This window comes from Thermobia domestica, chromosome 15 (genome assembly GCF_964235325.1).
Source record: "Thermobia domestica chromosome 15, izTheDome1.hap1.1, whole genome shotgun sequence".
Taxonomy (NCBI): Eukaryota; Metazoa; Arthropoda; class Insecta; order Zygentoma; family Lepismatidae; genus Thermobia; species Thermobia domestica.
Genome location: NC_137468.1, coordinates 134,770,259 through 134,789,833, shown reverse-complemented (window position 1 = coordinate 134,789,833; position 19,575 = coordinate 134,770,259).

The window sequence follows — 19,575 nt, the reverse complement described above, 5'->3', positions numbered from 1 at the left end:
GCAACCCGTAGCTTAAGCTTGGAGGCTCAGGGAGTTCGACTCCGATGTTGTACGCAACCACCACGCCCGTTGCGTTGGTTAAGTTTTGTGAAGGGGCACAAGCTATTTAGCCGGTGAAGGACGATTTCTTACGGCTAGCCCCAACTAGTGAAATCCCAGGTCCGCAGACCTTGTGCGTTTAAAAAGTTATATACGCGCCCACCAATATCAGTATTCCACTGTGGAGATCTTCTTTTCGTTACTTTACTGAAGATTCACCTTTACGCTGCAGGACTGTTCAGCGTAACAACTGGATTCATCGTGGGACGATCCAGACAACTTTTCCCCAGTGCTACCCCCCAAGTGTGTCAAGGGTGTGAGAGAAGAATTTGTAGTGATATCTCAATCGTAATCATATATATATATAAAGGGCTATATTTCCCGAAAAGGGCAAAGCGTAATTTCAGCGGCAAAATTTATTAGTGTCCAGTGTTGTATTCATTTCTCTTCGTTATTTTTTTTCTCAAAATAGTGTTCTAATAAATAAGTATAGTGTCAATTAATTCAGTGTGTTTTCGTTGTTTGTATGAGTGATGTTTGTGTGCGTTATGGTCTGGATGACCGTCAGATCGTCCGTGAGGTTTTCGAGACGAGACACCCGAACCTCTCGGCGCCTAATACTCATCTCATTATTGAGACCGACGAGCTTTTTTGGGAAACAGTTTGTAACCTTTCTTGGAGAGGTCTTCGTTGTCCTGTCCAGGTAAGTTAAAGTATCAGGAGTATGCTTATTGGTAATACCACGAGCCAGGACAGCGAACAGAACTACTGCCGGTTACAATTAAATGACAGCCCGAACATGGACCACGAACTCCTGCCGGTTACAAATAAATGTTCGCCCGAACAGCGACTTGACACCCTGGCGGTTACAAATAAATGACGCCCGAACTACCGACCCGAATCGAGACCGTTGGTGCTCGAATACTCACAATATTTTAATGTACCATTTCTTTTTCAGCTCAGTACCAGGAAAAAAATCTCTTTCAGGTGATTTTAATCATACATTCTTGTGATAGTTCATTTTATTCTAATTGTATGTTTTAAGCTTTATTCTTGTTCAAGATGGCACACCAGAGACTTAATGCGATTGCTAGGGCGATTTCACTTCTTGAAGAATTATTGAAGCAAAGTAAAGAAAGCCGTGCTGAGTTTAAAGAGAATGTCGATAGATATATAAAGCAAAGTAAAGAGTCCCGTGCTGAAAATAAAGAAAACCTAGATAGATTAGGAAAAGAGCTAAAGAGTGATTTAGGTCAAAAGATAGACGCTTTACGGGACGTGTTTCGTGAAAATAGTCAGCAAACGGAAACTGCTGAAAACAAAATACCGGAATGTGAACCCCAAGTACAGTCAGATGTTCCTACTGAACACGAAACACCGGAAATTGAACCTCAGTTAGTGACTGATATTCCTAGTGTAAACAAAACATTGGAATTGAAACCTGAGCTACAAACTAATACTCCTAATGAAAAGGAAACGCAGGAATCTGAACTCCAACCAGAGACAGGTAGTTTAAACCATCCTCGTAACAAATCTGATAATGATTTTATTCATTCAGTATCTAGCAACACCACTTGTAGTATCAGAAGTAGTGAAATCCACGAACATATGATTGTAGACGACAGAGGTCGTAAGCGCACAAAACAAACTACCACAAACTACAGAGAGAAAAAGCGTAAACGAAGTTATTGTAATAAGCAAAGATACCAAGTTCAGATCGTAAACAATACAAAGGTTAAAGGGAATCAGAACCAAGACCGCACTCGAAAAGGTAGTAACAGAAACAGGAGTCGTAAATCACGGCCACGTAACCTGAGTTATCAGAAACTAGACAGGAACCGCAATTTGTGTGACATTAAGCGTAGATTTGTACGGAGAGGTAACCATCGTAGAAATAGACGAACAAACCGTAATTATCAAAGCAGAAACAGTAATCATAGGAAAAGAAAAAAAAGGGGGCAACCAAAACTTTGTATGCTGATACGAATTTTCTTTCAGGAGAGCGACGCATTTCTAAGCGATAAACATGTATTCATTTTCTTCCTTTTTGCTTTTAGTTTTTGATAGAACACCTGGATACGAACAGAAGAACTACGCATTTCTTTTAAAACTCCTTTTTGCTTCCAGCTTTTAACTGTTCAGCAGATTTAACTGTTCACTATAAGAGCAGATAACACGTTTTTCTTTCTTTGTTTTGATAAGATAATCGCTGCATTTTCGACCACCTGTTAATGTCGACGAATAACGGACGGTATACAGCTGATTCACTTTTTCTTTTTTCTGTCTTTGCTCCGTGTAGCACTTCGTACCTCAGTCAGCTGTGCATTTGTGTTGCAAACCTTATCACTGACTTACTATTAGTTTAATGTTATTAATTTTTTCTTGTTTTCATTTCAGATGTTTGAATTTAGATTTTTTAGTAAATAATTAACGAATCACATACGTAGGGAGATTGCATTTATCCAAAAGCAATCTTGAACTAGTGGCGCAGTTCCGTATTCCTAGCTAGTGGGAAGATGTTTTGGCGTTATAATATATATTTTTATTGTGTTTTAAAATTAAAAAAAAATCTTTTAGGATCCCTTCCCACTTTCGAAATTCTTAAATATGTTATTACATGTTATTTAGAATTAATGTTTGATTTTCTTTTAGAAAAAAAAGAAGAAGAATGTATCCAGATGCGCAGGATCAGAAAAATTTTAGTTGTTACTTATATATATAGTTGTATGTTTATAACTAAAATTTAGTATGTAATCACATACGTAGGGGAATTGCATTTTAAAAGCAATTTGAAATCTTGGCGCGATTTCCGTATCCCCAGCCAGTGGGAAGATATTTTGGCCTTATAACATATTTTTATTAAATGTTTTAAATTTTAAATCCCTTTTTAGGATCCCTTCCCACTTTCGAAATTCTTAAATGTGCTATTACGTGTTATTTATAATTAATGTTCGATTTTCCTTTTAGAATTTTTCCAAAAAAAAATATCCAGGTGCGCAGGTCAGAAAATTTTTAGTTCTTACTTATATATATAGTTGTATGTTTATAATTAAAATTTAGTATGTAATCACATACGTAGGGGAATTGCATTTTAAAAGCAATTTGAAATCTTGGCGCAATTTCCGTATCCCCAGCCAGTGGGAAGATATTTTGGCCTTATAACATATTTTTATTAAATGTTTTAAATTTTAAATCCCTTTTTAGAATCCCTTCCCACTTTCCAAATTCTTAAACATGTTATCATACGTATGACCCACAATTAGTTTGATTTCCTTTTAAGAAAAGGAGAATGTATAGATAAGAAAAATTTTAGTTGTTAATTATATATACCGTATATTTGCATATTTGTCATTGAAACTTAGTATGTAATCTCATGCGTAGAATATGGAATTTTACACTTATAATCAATGTTAAATTTATTTTTCAGTGTTAATCTTAGATTTTCGTTTTCATTTTGAAGTGTTTACTGTAATTTTATTGAACCTCATTTACGTCATTTACCCGATTTTGACATTATTTGAATTTCCAGGATGTGACATGATATATTTTGTTCGAAGAGAAAAGTTTAGAACGGAAAGTAGGCTAAGCCTTAAACGAGTGAAACAGACATTTCCTTGTTAGCTAATAGTGTGTGTAGAAATGTCGTGTGAATAGTATATTCTTCGAACGAAAGCAGTAATCTTTTTATTTTAGAAGGAACTATATGAACAGATATTCTGATGGTGAACGGTCGTTTTACCCCTCATATTAACTAATTAACATTTTTTTTCGTCTTCTCTAGACCACTGAACGACCGTAGGGGAACTTCTTCGGGTAGGATATTTTATGGGGATAAATATTTTTTTTTTTCAGGGAGGCAATATTTCCTGGAATTGCAGATCTGTTGCAAAAATGGATGTGGCTAATCCATTGGATATTCCATAGCTAACTGTATTTTCGCCATCAATCGCAAAATATAGTTTTTCATTTCTCTTCTTCCTTTATAGTAACCCAGAACTAAGCATGCGTATTCTTAGGTTAGATTTTTTGAGTATATTTTGATGTCTAGTAACATTTCAGTGAATATTTTAATGTTTATGAACAGTAATTCTATTAAGTGGATTTGTATGCTAATGCGTTGTAATGTTTTCTATTCATTTTGAGAAAAGTGTATTTTAGTGCCAGTATGTCCTAGAAACTTTTCTAATTCGATCTAGATCCCGAATAATAAATTTATTTTCTTTCGAACAGCATGAAGCCATAACGATTTTTGAAAATTACTTTGTCAATTATTTCGTATGCTCGATGACTGAATTTTTATGCGTTAATAAGACCATTTTGAATATTTGTAGCGAAGATACCTAAGGAAGCTTGTTACAGCTGTTTTGTAGGGAATTTAATTGAATGTTTTAGACCGACCAGAGAGTTGTAATGTCGTTGACTATATTCTTGTTTGTATCCCATGTTTTTCTTTTAATAGGTCTCATGTATTTTGTCTTATAGAGACATATCTTTACGATGCTACGAAAGCATTTGTATTTTGTGTGTTTACACATTTTTTCTAGGTGGAAAACGTACGTTATGTTCCAGGGAACATGCGCGTAGTTTACTGAATATTAATGTTTATATTTCAGTTTTGTACAGAAACATTTTGTAAGTGCCTATGGTTGCAGGCCTTTTCTCGTTTCTAATTCTGCCTCGCAGGTGTCGATGGCATATTTCGTGTGTAAGTACGTGTAGTATTACACATTTTTCCCACCTATGGTTTTGGTCAATTCATGGCATAATGACCATTTATTTTCAGGAATGTTTGGACTAGCGAGTCAACTTCCTTGATTCAGACATTTGAAAAACTTGGATTAATATTGAATAGTTTTCAACGCTTTATTAATAAGTTCTCTTGCAGATAATACCCATATATTCTGGTAACCCTACAATGTTTACGTTTATGGAAGTGAACAACAACCTTATTTTAGGCTTAAGCTAATAATAACTTTGTTTCAGAATAAAATCATTTGTTGTATTGAGCATTATCGAACTAAAGTCACGACGAGCAGATTGCATTTGATCTTATGGCGTGCCAAATTTTCTTCATACATGTCAACGAAATCACGATCTTTTTCTTTGATATGCAGAATCATGCTTATTTCTTGGAATTACTATGAACGTCAATTTTGACACTTAAGTTTTTTTTTTTTTTATTTTTGAAAAACGATTTTTCGTTCTTTTCTGCCAAACAACACGAGGCACAGTTAAAAAAAAAGGGACATACAGGTGAAAATCTTATTTTGTTTACATATTGTCAGTTTAACATGTCTTTACATTTCCATTCATTTTACTTTTTCAATGATTTTCATATTTTTCAAATATATTAGAGTGATATCGAAACTTTAACAATAATTTTAATATTTTAGTACCTTTAACATGTTTTGCTATTTGCTTATTCATTCACATTTTGATATTTTAAATACAGATATCAGTATACGAGTATTTACTAATTTTTATTGAGATATTTGATAATTCTTCAAGTCGATGTTTTCATGAATAGTTATCGTGTGTGTATATTTATTTCATATTACACAAAATAAAGTGATCGAAACGGAACACTTAAACATTTTATGAAAAGAATTTATTAGTGTTAAAAAAAGCATTTAAATAGCCCTATAACGTATTTACTTCATATTATATCAAATAAAGTGATCGAAACGGAACACTTAAACATTTTACGAAAAGTATTGATGTGTTTAAAAAAAAATATATGTATATATATTACTGTTAAAAAAAAGTAAGAATTTTAATAGCCCTATAAACGCTTTCTGCGAACTTAAAAAAAAAGTTATCATACAGGTGTTGTAACCGTACTTCGTTTCTCACACCAGTGTTAAAAAAAAATCTCCCCTTCTCCCCTCATCAACTCATCGTTGGAGAACCATGGAGGATATTCAACACATGGTTTCAACATGTGAAGTAACGGAAGATAAGGAAACTCAACTGCACCAATTGTTCAAGAGGATCTTATTACTTCATGGAACACTTGGATTGGACATTGCTCATGCAGGAATCTCATCATGTTGTAGTGAGTGGACAAGTTATTTAACTATTTTAAATAGCCCTTTTTCAGGTGAAAAACCATTCAACGTTCATACACGTAAGTCTCACACCATATGACAGTGTTGCCAACTAACTTATTTTAAATTTTCAGGTGAAAAACCTAATTTTATTCATACTTCGTCAGACGGCCAAGGGTTCTCAACCTGTTTACGTGTGTACTTGACAGGTCGTTCCACTTTCGGACACCATATATAACCGCTACCAGGTTATAGAAGGATTTTTTGTGGACACTCTGTATATTTCGTAAAGACTATGATCATTATTTTCGATTTATACTTTATTCTGCAACGCACATAAGTTCTTTCTTTGGTGGGAATTGCTTCTTTCCCACACAATTGGACAAAGAAGTCTTTCATCGTTTTTACATATATATATTTAAAACATTGCTTTTGCTGAGAACATTTCAGTTAGTGACTAACCATTTCAGTGTTTCTCCCTGACTCATTATATACACAGTATATATTCTATAGTTATTGGGAACTGAATTAAGTGCTTTCGTTAATCGTTTATGGAAACATTACAATAGATTAGAGAAATACGGGCTGACCAGATGTCCCAGTAGCCAAAGTGGCACCAGCCTCACAATTTTCGTAGCCCGTTATCTGTACTTTCTCACGCCAGTGTTATCGCCGTGTCTAGTGCATTATAGGCAGTTGGCTAAAATTAACATAAATTGTTTTCTATATTCTGTTTGTATGTGCATACAGGTGAGTAACTGAGTGATTTTTGAAATGAACTGCCAACACTTTTCTGTTGATCATTGCAACCCGTAGCTTAAGCTTGGAGGCTCAGGGAGTTCGACTCCGATGTTGTACGCAACCACCACGCCCGTTGCGTTGGTTAAGTTTTGTGAAGGGGCACAAGCTATTTAGCCGGTGAAGGACGATTTCTTACGGCTAGCCCCAACTAGTGAAATCCCAGGTCCGCAGACCTTGTGCGTTTAAAAAGTTATATACGCGCCCACCAATATCAGTATTCCACTGTGGAGATCTTCTTTTCGTTACTTTACTGAAGATTCACCTTTACGCTGCAGGACTGTTCAGCGTAACAACTGGATTCATCGTGGGACGATCCAGACAACTTTTCCCCAGTGCTACCCCCCAAGTGTGTCAAGGGTGTGAGAGAAGAATTTGTAGTGATATCTCAATCGTAATCATATATATATATAAAGGGCTATATTTCCCGAAAAGGGCAAAGCGTAATTTCAGCGGCAAAATTTATTAGTGTCCAGTGTTGTATTCATTTCTCTTCGTTATTTTTTTTCTCAAAATAGTGTTCTAATAAATAAGTATAGTGTCAATTAATTCAGTGTGTTTTCGTTGTTTGTATGAGTGATGTTTGTGTGCGTTATGGTCTGGATGACCGTCAGATCGTCCGTGAGGTTTTCGAGACGAGACACCCGAACCTCTCGGCGCCTAATACTCATCTCATTATTGAGACCGACGAGCTTTTTTGGGAAACAGTTTGTAACCTTTCTTGGAGAGGTCTTCGTTGTCCTGTCCAGGTAAGTTAAAGTATCAGGAGTATGCTTATTGGTAATACCACGAGCCAGGACAGCGAACAGAACTACTGCCGGTTACAATTAAATGACAGCCCGAACATGGACCACGAACTCCTGCCGGTTACAAATAAATGTTCGCCCGAACAGCGACTTGACACCCTGGCGGTTACAAATAAATGACGCCCGAACTACCGACCCGAATCGAGACCGTTGGTGCTCGAATACTCACAATATTTTAATGTACCATTTCTTTTTCAGCTCAGTACCAGGAAAAAAATCTCTTTCAGGTGATTTTAATCATACATTCTTGTGATAGTTCATTTTATTCTAATTGTATGTTTTAAGCTTTATTCTTGTTCAAGATGGCACACCAGAGACTTAATGCGATTGCTAGGGCGATTTCACTTCTTGAAGAATTATTGAAGCAAAGTAAAGAAAGCCGTGCTGAGTTTAAAGAGAATGTCGATAGATATATAAAGCAAAGTAAAGAGTCCCGTGCTGAAAATAAAGAAAACCTAGACAGATTAGGAAAAGAGCTAAAGAGTGATTTAGGTCAAAAGATAGACGCTTTACGGGACGTGTTTCGTGAAAATAGTCAGCAAACGGAAACTGCTGAAAACAAAATACCGGAATGTGAACCCCAAGTACAGTCAGATGTTCCTACTGAACACGAAACACCGGAAATTGAACCTCAGTTAGTGACTGATATTCCTAGTGTAAACAAAACATTGGAATTGAAACCTGAGCTACAAACTAATACTCCTAATGAAAAGGAAACGCAGGAATCTGAACTCCAACCAGAGACAGGTAGTTTAAACCATCCTCGTAACAAATCTGATAATGATTTTATTCATTCAGTATCTAGCAACACCACTTGTAGTATCAGAAGTAGTGAAATCCACGAACATATGATTGTAGACGACAGAGGTCGTAAGCGCACAAAACAAACTACCACAAACTACAGAGAGAAAAAGCGTAAACGAAGTTATTGTAATAAGCAAAGATACCAAGTTCAGATCGTAAACAATACAAAGGTTAAAGGGAATCAGAACCAAGACCGCACTCGAAAAGGTAGTAACAGAAACAGGAGTCGTAAATCACGGCCACGTAACCTGAGTTATCAGAAACTAGACAGGAACCGCAATTTGTGTGACATTAAGCGTAGATTTGTACGGAGAGGTAACCATCGTAGAAATAGACGAACAAACCGTAATTATCAAAGCAGAAACAGTAATCATAGGAAAAGAAAAAAAAGGGGGCAACCAAAACTTTGTATGCTGATACGAATTTTCTTTCAGGAGAGCGACGCATTTCTAAGCGATAAACATGTATTCATTTTCTTCCTTTTTGCTTTTAGTTTTTGATAGAACACCTGGATACGAAAAGAAGAACTACGCATTTCTTTTAAAACTCCTTTTTGCTTCCAGCTTTTAACTGTTCAGCAGATTTAACTGTTCACTATAAGAGCAGATAACACGTTTTTCTTTCTTTGTTTTGATAAGATAATCGCTGCATTTTCGACCACCTGTTAATGTCGACGAATAACGGACGGTATACAGCTGATTCACTTTTTCTTTTTTCTGTCTTTGCTCCGTGTAGCACTTCGTACCTCAGTCAGCTGTGCATTTGTGTTGCAAACCTTATCACTGACTTACTATTAGTTTAATGTTATTAATTTTTTCTTGTTTTCATTTCAGATGTTTGAATTTAGATTTTTTAGTAAATAATTAACGAATCACATACATAGGGAGATTGCATTTATCCAAAAGCAATCTTGAACTAGTGGCGCAGTTCCGTATTCCTAGCTAGTGGGAAGATGTTTTGGCGTTATAATATATATTTTTATTGTGTTTTAAAATTAAAAAAAAAATCTTTTAGGATCCCTTCCCACTTTCGAAATTCTTAAATATGTTATTACATGTTATTTAGAATTAATGTTTGATTTTCTTTTAGAAAAAAAAGAAGAAGAATGTATCCAGATGCGCAGGATCAGAAAAATTTTAGTTGTTACTTATATATATAGTTGTATGTTTATAATTAAAATTTAGTATGTAATCACATACGTAGGGGAATTGCATTTTAAAAGCAATTTGAAATCTTGGCGCGATTTCCGTATCCCCAGCCAGTGGGAAGATATTTTGGCCTTATAACATATTTTTATTAAATGTTTTAAATTTTAAATCCCTTTTTAGAATCCCTTCCCACTTTCCAAATTCTTAAACATGTTATCATACGTATGACCCACAATTAGTTTGATTTCCTTTTAAGAAAAGGAGAATGTATAGATAAGAAAAATTTTAGTTGTTAATTATATATACCGTATATTTGCATATTTGTCATTGAAACTTAGTATGTAATCTCATGCGTAGAATATGGAATTTTACACTTATAATCAATGTTAAATTTATTTTTCAGTGTTAATCTTAAATTTTCGTTTTCATTTTGAAGTGTTTACTGTAATTTTATTGAACCTCATTTACGTCATTTACCCGATTTTGACATTATTTGAATTTCCAGGATGTGACATGATATATTTTGTTCGAAGAGAAAAGTTTAGAACGGAAAGTAGGCTAAGCCTTAAACGAGTGAAACAGACATTTCCTTGTTAGCTAATAGTGTGTGTAGAAATGTCGTGTGAATAGTATATTCTTCGAACGAAAGCAGTAATCTTTTTATTTTAGAAGGAACTATATGAACAGATATTCTGATGGTGAACGGTCGTTTTTCCCCTCATATTAATATATATGCGGAAATATGTTTAACTTCTATATTTTCTTGTAATTTCTAATTAACATTTTTTGTCGTCTTCTCTAGACCACTGAACGACCGTAGGGGAACTTCTTCGGGTAGGATATTTTATGGGGATAAATATTTTTTTTTCAGGGAGGCAATATTTCCTGGAATTGCAGATCTGTTGCAAAAATGGATGTGGCTAATCCATTGGATATTCCATAGCTAACTGTATTTTCGCCATCAATCGCAAAATATAGTTTTTCATTTCTCTTCTTCCTTTATAGTAACCCAGAACTAAGCATGCGTATTCTTAGGTTAGATTTTTTGAGTATATTTTGATGTCTAGTAACATTTCAGTGAATATTTTAATGTTTATGAACAGTAATTCTATTAAGTGGATTTGTATGCTAATGCGTTGTAATGTTTTCTATTCATTTTGAGAAAAGTGTATTTTAGTGCCAGTATGTCCTAGAAACTATTCTAATTCGATCTAGATCCCGAATAATAAATTTATTTTCTTTCGAACAGCATGAAGCCATAACGATTTTTGAAAATTACTTTGTCAATTATTTCGTATGCTCGATGACTGAATTTTTATGCGGTAATAAGACCATTTTGAATATTTGTAGCGAAGATACCTAAGGAAGCTTGTTACAGCTGTTTTGTAGGGAATTTAATTGAATGTTTTAGACCGACCAGAGAGTTGTAATGTCGTTGACTATATTCTTGTTTGTATCCCATGTTTTTCTTTTAATAGGTCTCATGTATTTTGTCTTATAGAGACATATCTTTACGATGCTACGAAAGCATTTGTATTTTGTGTGTTTACACATTTTTTCTAGGTGGAAAACGTACGTTATGTTCCAGGGAACATGCGCGTAGTTTACTGAATATTAATGTTTATATTTCAGTTTTGTACAGAAACATTTTGTAAGTGCCTATGGTTGCAGGCCTTTTCTCGTTTCTAATTCTGCCTCGCAGGTGTCGATGGCATATTTCGTGTGTAAGTACGTGTAGTATTACACATATTTCCCACCTATGGTTTTGGTCAATTCATGGCATAATGACCATTTATTTTCAGGAATGTTTGGAATAGCGAGTCAACTTCCTTGATTCAGACATTTGAAAAACTTGGATTAATATTGAATAGTTTTCAACGCTTTATTAATAAGTTCTCTTGCAGATAATACCCATATATTCTGGTAACCCTACAATGTTTACGTTTATGGAAGTGAACAACAACCATTATTTTAGGCTTAAGCTAATAATAACTTTGTTTCAGAATAAAATCATTTGTTGTATTGAGCATTATCGAACTAAAGTCACGACGAGCAGATGGCATTTGATCTTATGGCGTGCCAAATTTTCTTCATACATGTCAACGAATTCACGATCTTTTTCTTTGATATGCAGAATCATGCTTATTTCTTGGAATTACTATGAACGTCAATTTTGACACTTAAGTTTATTTTTTTTATTTTTGAAAAACGATTTTTCGTTCTTTTCTGCCAAACAACACGAGGCACAGTTAAAAAAAAGGGACATACAGGTGAAAATCTTATTTTGTTTACATATTGTCAGTTTAACATGTCTTTACATTTCCATTCATTTTACTTTTTCAATGATTTTCATATTTTTCAAATATATTAGAGTGATATCGAAACTTTAACAACAATTTTAATATTTTAGTACCTTTAACATGTTTTGCTATTTGCTTATTCATTCACATTTTGATATTTTAAATACAGATATCAGTATACGAGTATTTACTAATTTTTATTGAGATATTTGATAATTCTTCAAGTCGATGTTTTCATGAATAGTTATCGTGTGTGTATATTTATTTCATATTACACAAAATAAAGTGATCGAAACGGAACACTTAAACATTTTATGAAAAGAATTTATTAGTGTTAAAAAAAGCATTTAAATAGCCCTATAACGTATTTACTTCATATTATATCAAATAAAGTGATCGAAACGGAACACTTAAACATTTTACGAAAAGTATTGATGTGTTTAAAAAAAATATATGTATATATATTACTGTTAAAAAAAAGTAAGAATTTTAATAGCCCTATAAACGCTTTCTGCGAACTTAAAAAAAAAAGTTATCATACAGGTGTTGTAACCGTACTTCGTTTCTCACACCAGTGTTAAAAAAAATCTCCCCTTCTCCCCTCATCAACTCATCGTTGGAGAACCATGGAGGATATTCAACACATGGTTTCAACATGTGAAGTAACGGAAGATAAGGAAACTCAACTGCACCAATTGTTCAAGAGGATCTTATTACTTCATGGAACACTTGGATTGGACATTGCTCATGCAGGAATCTCATCATGTTGTAGTGAGTGGACAAGTTATTTAACTATTTTAAATAGCCCTTTTTCAGGTGAAAAACCATTCAACGTTCATACACGTAAGTCTCACACCATATGACAGTGTTGCCAACTAACTTATTTTAAATTTTCAGGTGAAAAACCTAATTTTATTCATACTTCGTCAGACGGCCAAGGGTTCTCAACCTGTCTACGTGTGCACTTGACAGGTCGTTCCACTTTCGGACACCATATATAACCGCTACCAGGTTATAGAAGGATTTTTTGTGGACACTCTGTATATTTCGTAAAGACTATGATCATTATTTTCGATTTATACTTTATTCTGCAACGCACATAAGTTCTTTCTTTGGTGGGAATTGCTTCTTTCCCACACAATTGGACAAAGAAGTCTTTCATCGTTTTTACATATATATATTTAAAACATTGCTTTTGCTGAGAACATTTCAGTTAGTGACTAACCATTTCAGTGTTTCTCCCTGACTCATTATATACACAGTATATATTCTATAGTTATTGGGAACTGAATTAAGTGCTTTCGTTAATCGTTTATGGAAACATTACAATAGATTAGAGAAATACGGGCTGACCAGATGTCCCAGTAGCCAAAGTGGCACCAGCCTCACAATTTTCGTAGCCCGTTATCTGTACTTTCTCACGCCAGTGTTATCGCCGTGTCTAGTGCATTATAGGCAGTTGGCTAAAATTAACATAAATTGTTTTCTATATTCTGTTTGTATGTGCATACAGGTGAGTAACTGAGTGATTTTTGAAATGAAGTGCCAACACTTTTCTGTTGATCATTGCAACCCGTAGCTTGAGCTTGGAGGCTCAGGGAGTTCGACTCCGGTGTTGTACGCAACCACCACGCCCGTTGCGTTGGTTAAGTTTTGTGAAGGGGCACAAGCTATTTAGCCGGTGAAGGACGATTTCTTACGGCTAGCCCCAACTAGTGAAATCCCAGGTCCGCAGACCTTGTGCGTTTAAAAAGTTATATACGCGCCCACCAATATCAGTATTCCACTGTGGAGATCTTCTTTTCGTTACTTTACTGAAGATTCACCTTTACGCTGCAGGACTGTTCAGCGTAACAACTGGATTCATCGTGGGACGATCCAGACAACTTTTCCCCAGTGCTACCCCCCAAGTGTGTCAAGGGTGTGAGAGAAGAATTTGTAGTGATATCTCAATCGTAATCATATATATATATAAAGGGCTATATTTCCCGAAAAGGGCAAAGCGTAATTTCAGCGGCAAAATTTATTAGTGTCCAGTGTTGTATTCATTTCTCTTCGTTATTTTTTTTCTCAAAATAGTGTTCTAATAAATAAGTATAGTGTCAATTAATTCAGTGTGTTTTCGTTGTTTGTATGAGTGATGTTTGTGTGCGTTATGGTCTGGATGACCGTCAGATCGTCCGTGAGGTTTTCGAGACGAGACACCCGAACCTCTCGGCGCCTAATGCTCATCTCATTATTGAGACCGACGAGCTTTTTTGGGAAACAGTTTGTAACCTTTCTTGGAGAGATCTTCGTTGTCCTGTCCAGGTAAGTTAAAGTATCAGGAGTATGCTTATTGGTAATACCACGAGCCAGGACAGCGAACAGAACTACTGCCGGTTACAAATAAATGACAGCCCGAACATGGACCCAGACCTCTAGTTGGTTACAACAATAACGATAATGTATGTGTGGTTAGTTATTAAAGCTTTGTTTAATAGTCAAAAGAAAATTTTTAGTTTGTTTCCAGTATGTATAAAGCCTGGCCCTCTGAAAATGACATGGCCTTCGTGAAACAATTTGGTGGCTTCATCATTAAGTTAACTGAATTTACTTTTCTATATTTTAACTAATATTAGGTTAGTACGAATGAAATGTTATTTCCAAAGGCAAAAAAATAAAAGAAAAATAAAGAAGAAAGAAAGAAAGAAAAAGAAAAACAAAATACGATACCTGGTTAATCAAAACTGTCAAAATAGCCGTCTGCAACCATAATCTTCCGTCAACTATTAGCAAAAGAAATATGAGGTTTGTGATTCGAAGAAATCTTCAACTGCACTTTACAACTCTCGATTATCCGGAATGTCAGAATAGGTGATAGTAATTGAAGACATATCTGAGAAATGTGAAGAGTGAGGAAGAGTTTCATTCTGAAACTCATCCAGAGATTGCACCTTTCTTTGCGCGACAGCGTTGTCGTGTCACGTAGGGACACCATGTCTAATGATCATTGCTGGATGTTCACCGACATGTTTGCGGTGAATTTCATTGAGTTAAGTACTATAACGAACGGCATCGACTATTTCACCTCACCCGAGAGAGACATGATAAATCATTCCAACACTAATCATACCAGCAACATCTTCTGTGGGTGGAGAAGTAGTTTAGAAACTGTCCCGGACGTTTATTACGATCTAAACGTTGTTCTCTTCGTACTGTGTCCTGATCACATACGATTGTATAGCAGGTCCACTTTTCATCTGAAGTGACAATTCGATGCAGGTTCTCACCGCAAGCACACCTCAGTGGATGTTCTCGTTGGCTGGAATCAACTCACGCTATACCAATAAATTCAAAATTTTCAAGTTACCGATTACCCATTTTTACCTTGTCTGCACTTACACAAACACTTTTGCAAGGGTTCGCTTGCACAGTGTTCTGAATTTCATTAGAACATGCTGGTTGGTGCCCACGGGACTTATTTTGCAATGCAATGTGACCGGAATGAAATTTGAGAAGCGACCGCGAATGGTGCGTTCGTTTGCCATTCCTGGTCCAAATTCACTGAATTTTTTTATAGTTTATTGTGCAGTATATTGCAGTTTAAATTCATAAAAAGGAACACTCGCAATTATGCGTTCTCCATTGTGTACTTCCATACAACCCTGTTCAACAACAAAATATCTCCTGACTGTCCGGGTATAGCATCTTGTTTGCGGCACGTGTGCTGTTTGTGAGGTGACATGCATGACCTTAATCTATGCCCTATTGTGTTGCTCATTTTAATTTACAACCAGACATGAAAGTGGGCATTTAATTCACATCAACCTAACACGGTATTTGCATTAAATTTCTCCCCAATTATAAGTACTTACTATTAGTTTTGTAATTATTAGCTTAAACTACAGGGTATTCGGAATGGGACTTTTAAAAGGGTATAGTTTTAATATGGTTAAAGATACAGTAGAAAAAAAGACATTTGTATTGAAGGAAAACTCAAAAAGTTTTATTCAACAAATTATCATACTTGAACAACTACCGGTGACGGTACTACTATCGCCAATAAACAGAAATGACCTCGGCAGTCGAAAAGGTGCAATGCGTATGGTGGTTTGCAGGAACAAAATGTGTTGTTCAAATTCAATGAAACTTTCGACGTGTTTACCACAAGGATCCTCCATCACGCAACATTATCCAGGCATGGAAGGATCAATTTTTATTAACGGGGAGTGTAGTGAAACAACACAGTGGTGGTAAATCACATGTGTCAGGAGGAAATGTGGAAGCAATAAGAGAGTGTTTCTTACATAGGCCGAGGAAGTCATTTCGCTCAGCGAACAGGCAATTTGCAACTCCAAAGTCAACAGTGCTCGATGTTGTACACAAACGATTACGTTTGCGCGCGTATAAGGTGCAATTGTTACAAGAAATTAAGCCCAACGATAAGCCACAGAGAGTAGCATTTGCCACTGAAATTCTGTACGGGATGGATTATGACCATAATTTCCTATTGAATATTGTTTTCTCTGATGAGGCAACTTTTCACTTGTCCGGCTGTGTTAACAGACACAATGTTAGGATATGGGGATCTGAGAATCCGCAAGCGTACATAGAACATTCTAGAGACAGTCTCAAATTGAATGTTTGGTGTGCTTTAACATATAATGTGATTATAGGCCCCTTCTTTCTCATAGAGCAAACCGTAACAGGAAATGTATCCTTAGACATGCTTCAACACTTTGCTGTTCCCCAACCTCAATTGATATATCAATTGGATGGTGTCCCGCCACGTTGGAGCCTGTAAGGAAGGGAGTATCTTGATACTGAATTCCCGGGCCGTTGGATAGGCCGTGATGGACCAATTAGGTGGCCTCCACACTCTCCTGACGTTACACCCTGGACTTCTTCCTGTGAGAGTATGTGAAAGACCTTGTGTATTCTGGTAAAAATGTGCGTAACCTTGAAGAACTGAAGAACTTAGAAATGCGATTGCTTCAGTAATACCTCAGATGTTACAGAATACGTGAAGAGAGGTTGAGTTCAGGCTACATATTGTAAGAGTTACAAATGGAGCTCACATGGAGTTACACTATGTTAGAATAACTTGTAAGTAAGACCAAATAAACGTTTTTAGTTCTTTAAAATGTATGTTTTTTCTTGTATTTCTGACCATATTAAAACTATACACTTTTAAAAACCGTCAGTCCCATTCCGGACACTCTGTATATTAATTACAATGCTATTGTTTTTCTTATCTCAAGATCAAAACAAACTGTTTCTAGGAGAAAACTCGCCCCTAAATTCAGATCAAATTTCAGAATTTCCCCATCGGCCTCAGTTTTCATGTGAAAACGTTTTTTACACATGCGTACTGTAGCTAATGTATATATATATATATATATATATATATATATATATATATATATATATATATGGTATTTCAAAACAACATCGACAACGTTTGGGAGATGATTCTTGATACCCAGATAAGGCGAAAAGTATAGACCAACTTGGGTACACAAATGCATCCTTTCGGAGTTATAGGCTGCAGAAAACATTTAAAGGTTCATAGCTTCAATACTATGGGGCCTACCGTAGTCAGTTCAAGACTTCTCCTAGGAACTAATATGTACTCTATCCAAATATCCAAGTTTCAGAATTCTACAGTACTTCCGCGACAATTTTTATACAATTAGTTGGTAAGTACTTCAAATTATATGCCCGTAGCCAAACTTCTTCCATAAAAATTGTTGCATGAGTACCTTAGGATTCTGAAACATGTATTTTTGGATAGCGCACATATTAGTTCCTAAGTGAAGTCTTGAGCCGATTTCAATAGGTCCCATAGGTTTGAAGCTATTCATGTTTTCGGCAGCCTATAACTCCAAAAGGAAGCATTTGTGCACCCAGGTTGGTCTATACTTTTCGTCTTATCTTGGTTTCAGGAGTCATCTCCTAAACGTTGTCGGTGTTGTTTTCAAACACCCTATATATCTTCAATAGCCTTCCAAAGTTATTTGAAAGTATAGTTCATTTGAACCACTTCAGGTTTCGGTACAGTGTTATGGACACGAATATATTGGCTTGTGACACTGAATTATTTGCACAAAACCGCTTCTCGGCATCTGTTACGCATAGGATAGTTTGGAAGTAAAATGTGAACAATGTTTTTTATTATTATTATTATTATTATTACGTAGAAGAGTTATTTACAATATCTAGACATGAATCTTCTCAGCTCTGAAAGAAGATAAAGACAGAGATCTGAAAGATTAAATATGTCCAAAATGATCAAACATGGACTTGTACTGAACGCAATATATAGCCAGTCAGAGTATCTCATTAGCTGGCAGCTAGTGATACAAGTTTTAATAGAATAATATAAACAACAAACGCTTTCTTGTCTGTAAAAATCAATTTAAAAATAAGTGTAAAATGTATTCTTCCGTTTGCACATTTTTTAGTCTTTACAACAGCCTTTTTAACTGCCATCACCATACTCAGTCCACTTCTCTCTGCATCAACTGGCCTTGGGCGAGAGCCAAGTCTGTGTTCCTAGCTTACAATCGCATTACCCTTGTCCTGCTCCTGGTTAGCCATAGTAATCATAAGCTACACCCTTCGCTTCGTAACTCCGATTCACGATGTGCACTACTAACAATAGCGTGGCTTTACATTTTCTAACTTTCAGCCAACCACAAAACTCCCTTCTGCGTTTCATTCGAATCTAGAGCATATTTTTTATCCTTGTTCTGGAATGACATATTTTTCTCAAAAACGATAATAGAAGCTTAAATGTTTGCAATTATACACTGCAATCAGGTGTAATCACTGCAATCAGGTGATGTGTTTACTAGTATTGTTCATTCTGCACTTCTTTTGGCCATTTTCCTCTCTCTCTCTCTCTCTCTCTCTCTCTCAAGTTTAAAATTTCAATTTAAATCCAGGAGTTTGGTGGTAATGTTGTAATGTAGAACGGCGACTTCAACTTTCGCCTATTCAAGATTCGCCTAATAACCTGAGGCAATAGAATTTACAGATGTTAACTCAAGAGAAAGTGTAGGTGAATCTTGAATTCAAGATTCGGCTTTCAAGATTTCCCTAATGGAAAATTATGTTGGTAGTACTGACAAGACACAGAGAGAGATGATGTAGACATTTCAGGTAATTCTTTTTCCAGCTGTTGTATCATGTCAGATTTGTTTGGTTTGAAAAGGAAACTGTTTTCTATTAGGATAAACGATCCTATGTGAATGACACACAAAGCTATAGTCAATAAATTTTATATATATATATATATATATATATATATATATATATATATATATATATATATCGGGTGATGCAAAATAAGTGTTACAACGCTTGCGAGGTGACTCCTGCCACTGAGACAAGAAAGAAAGTTCTCTTGAACTTTCGGCTATCGGACATAGTTTCGGATCTACAAGGTGCCGAAAGCGTGGAAAAATGACTTTCGAACTCCAGTAGTTCGGAAACTATCCAACGTAAAAAGGCCGGGTAAAAAATTCACTGAAGAAGTCATACCTGCTGTATTGAATTTTGCATGTTTCACAATCCTACCATGTACGCGCAAGGGATTCCCCAAAGGAACGTAGGTTCCTGGATAATCTGCCAAATGAAAATTGGTCTA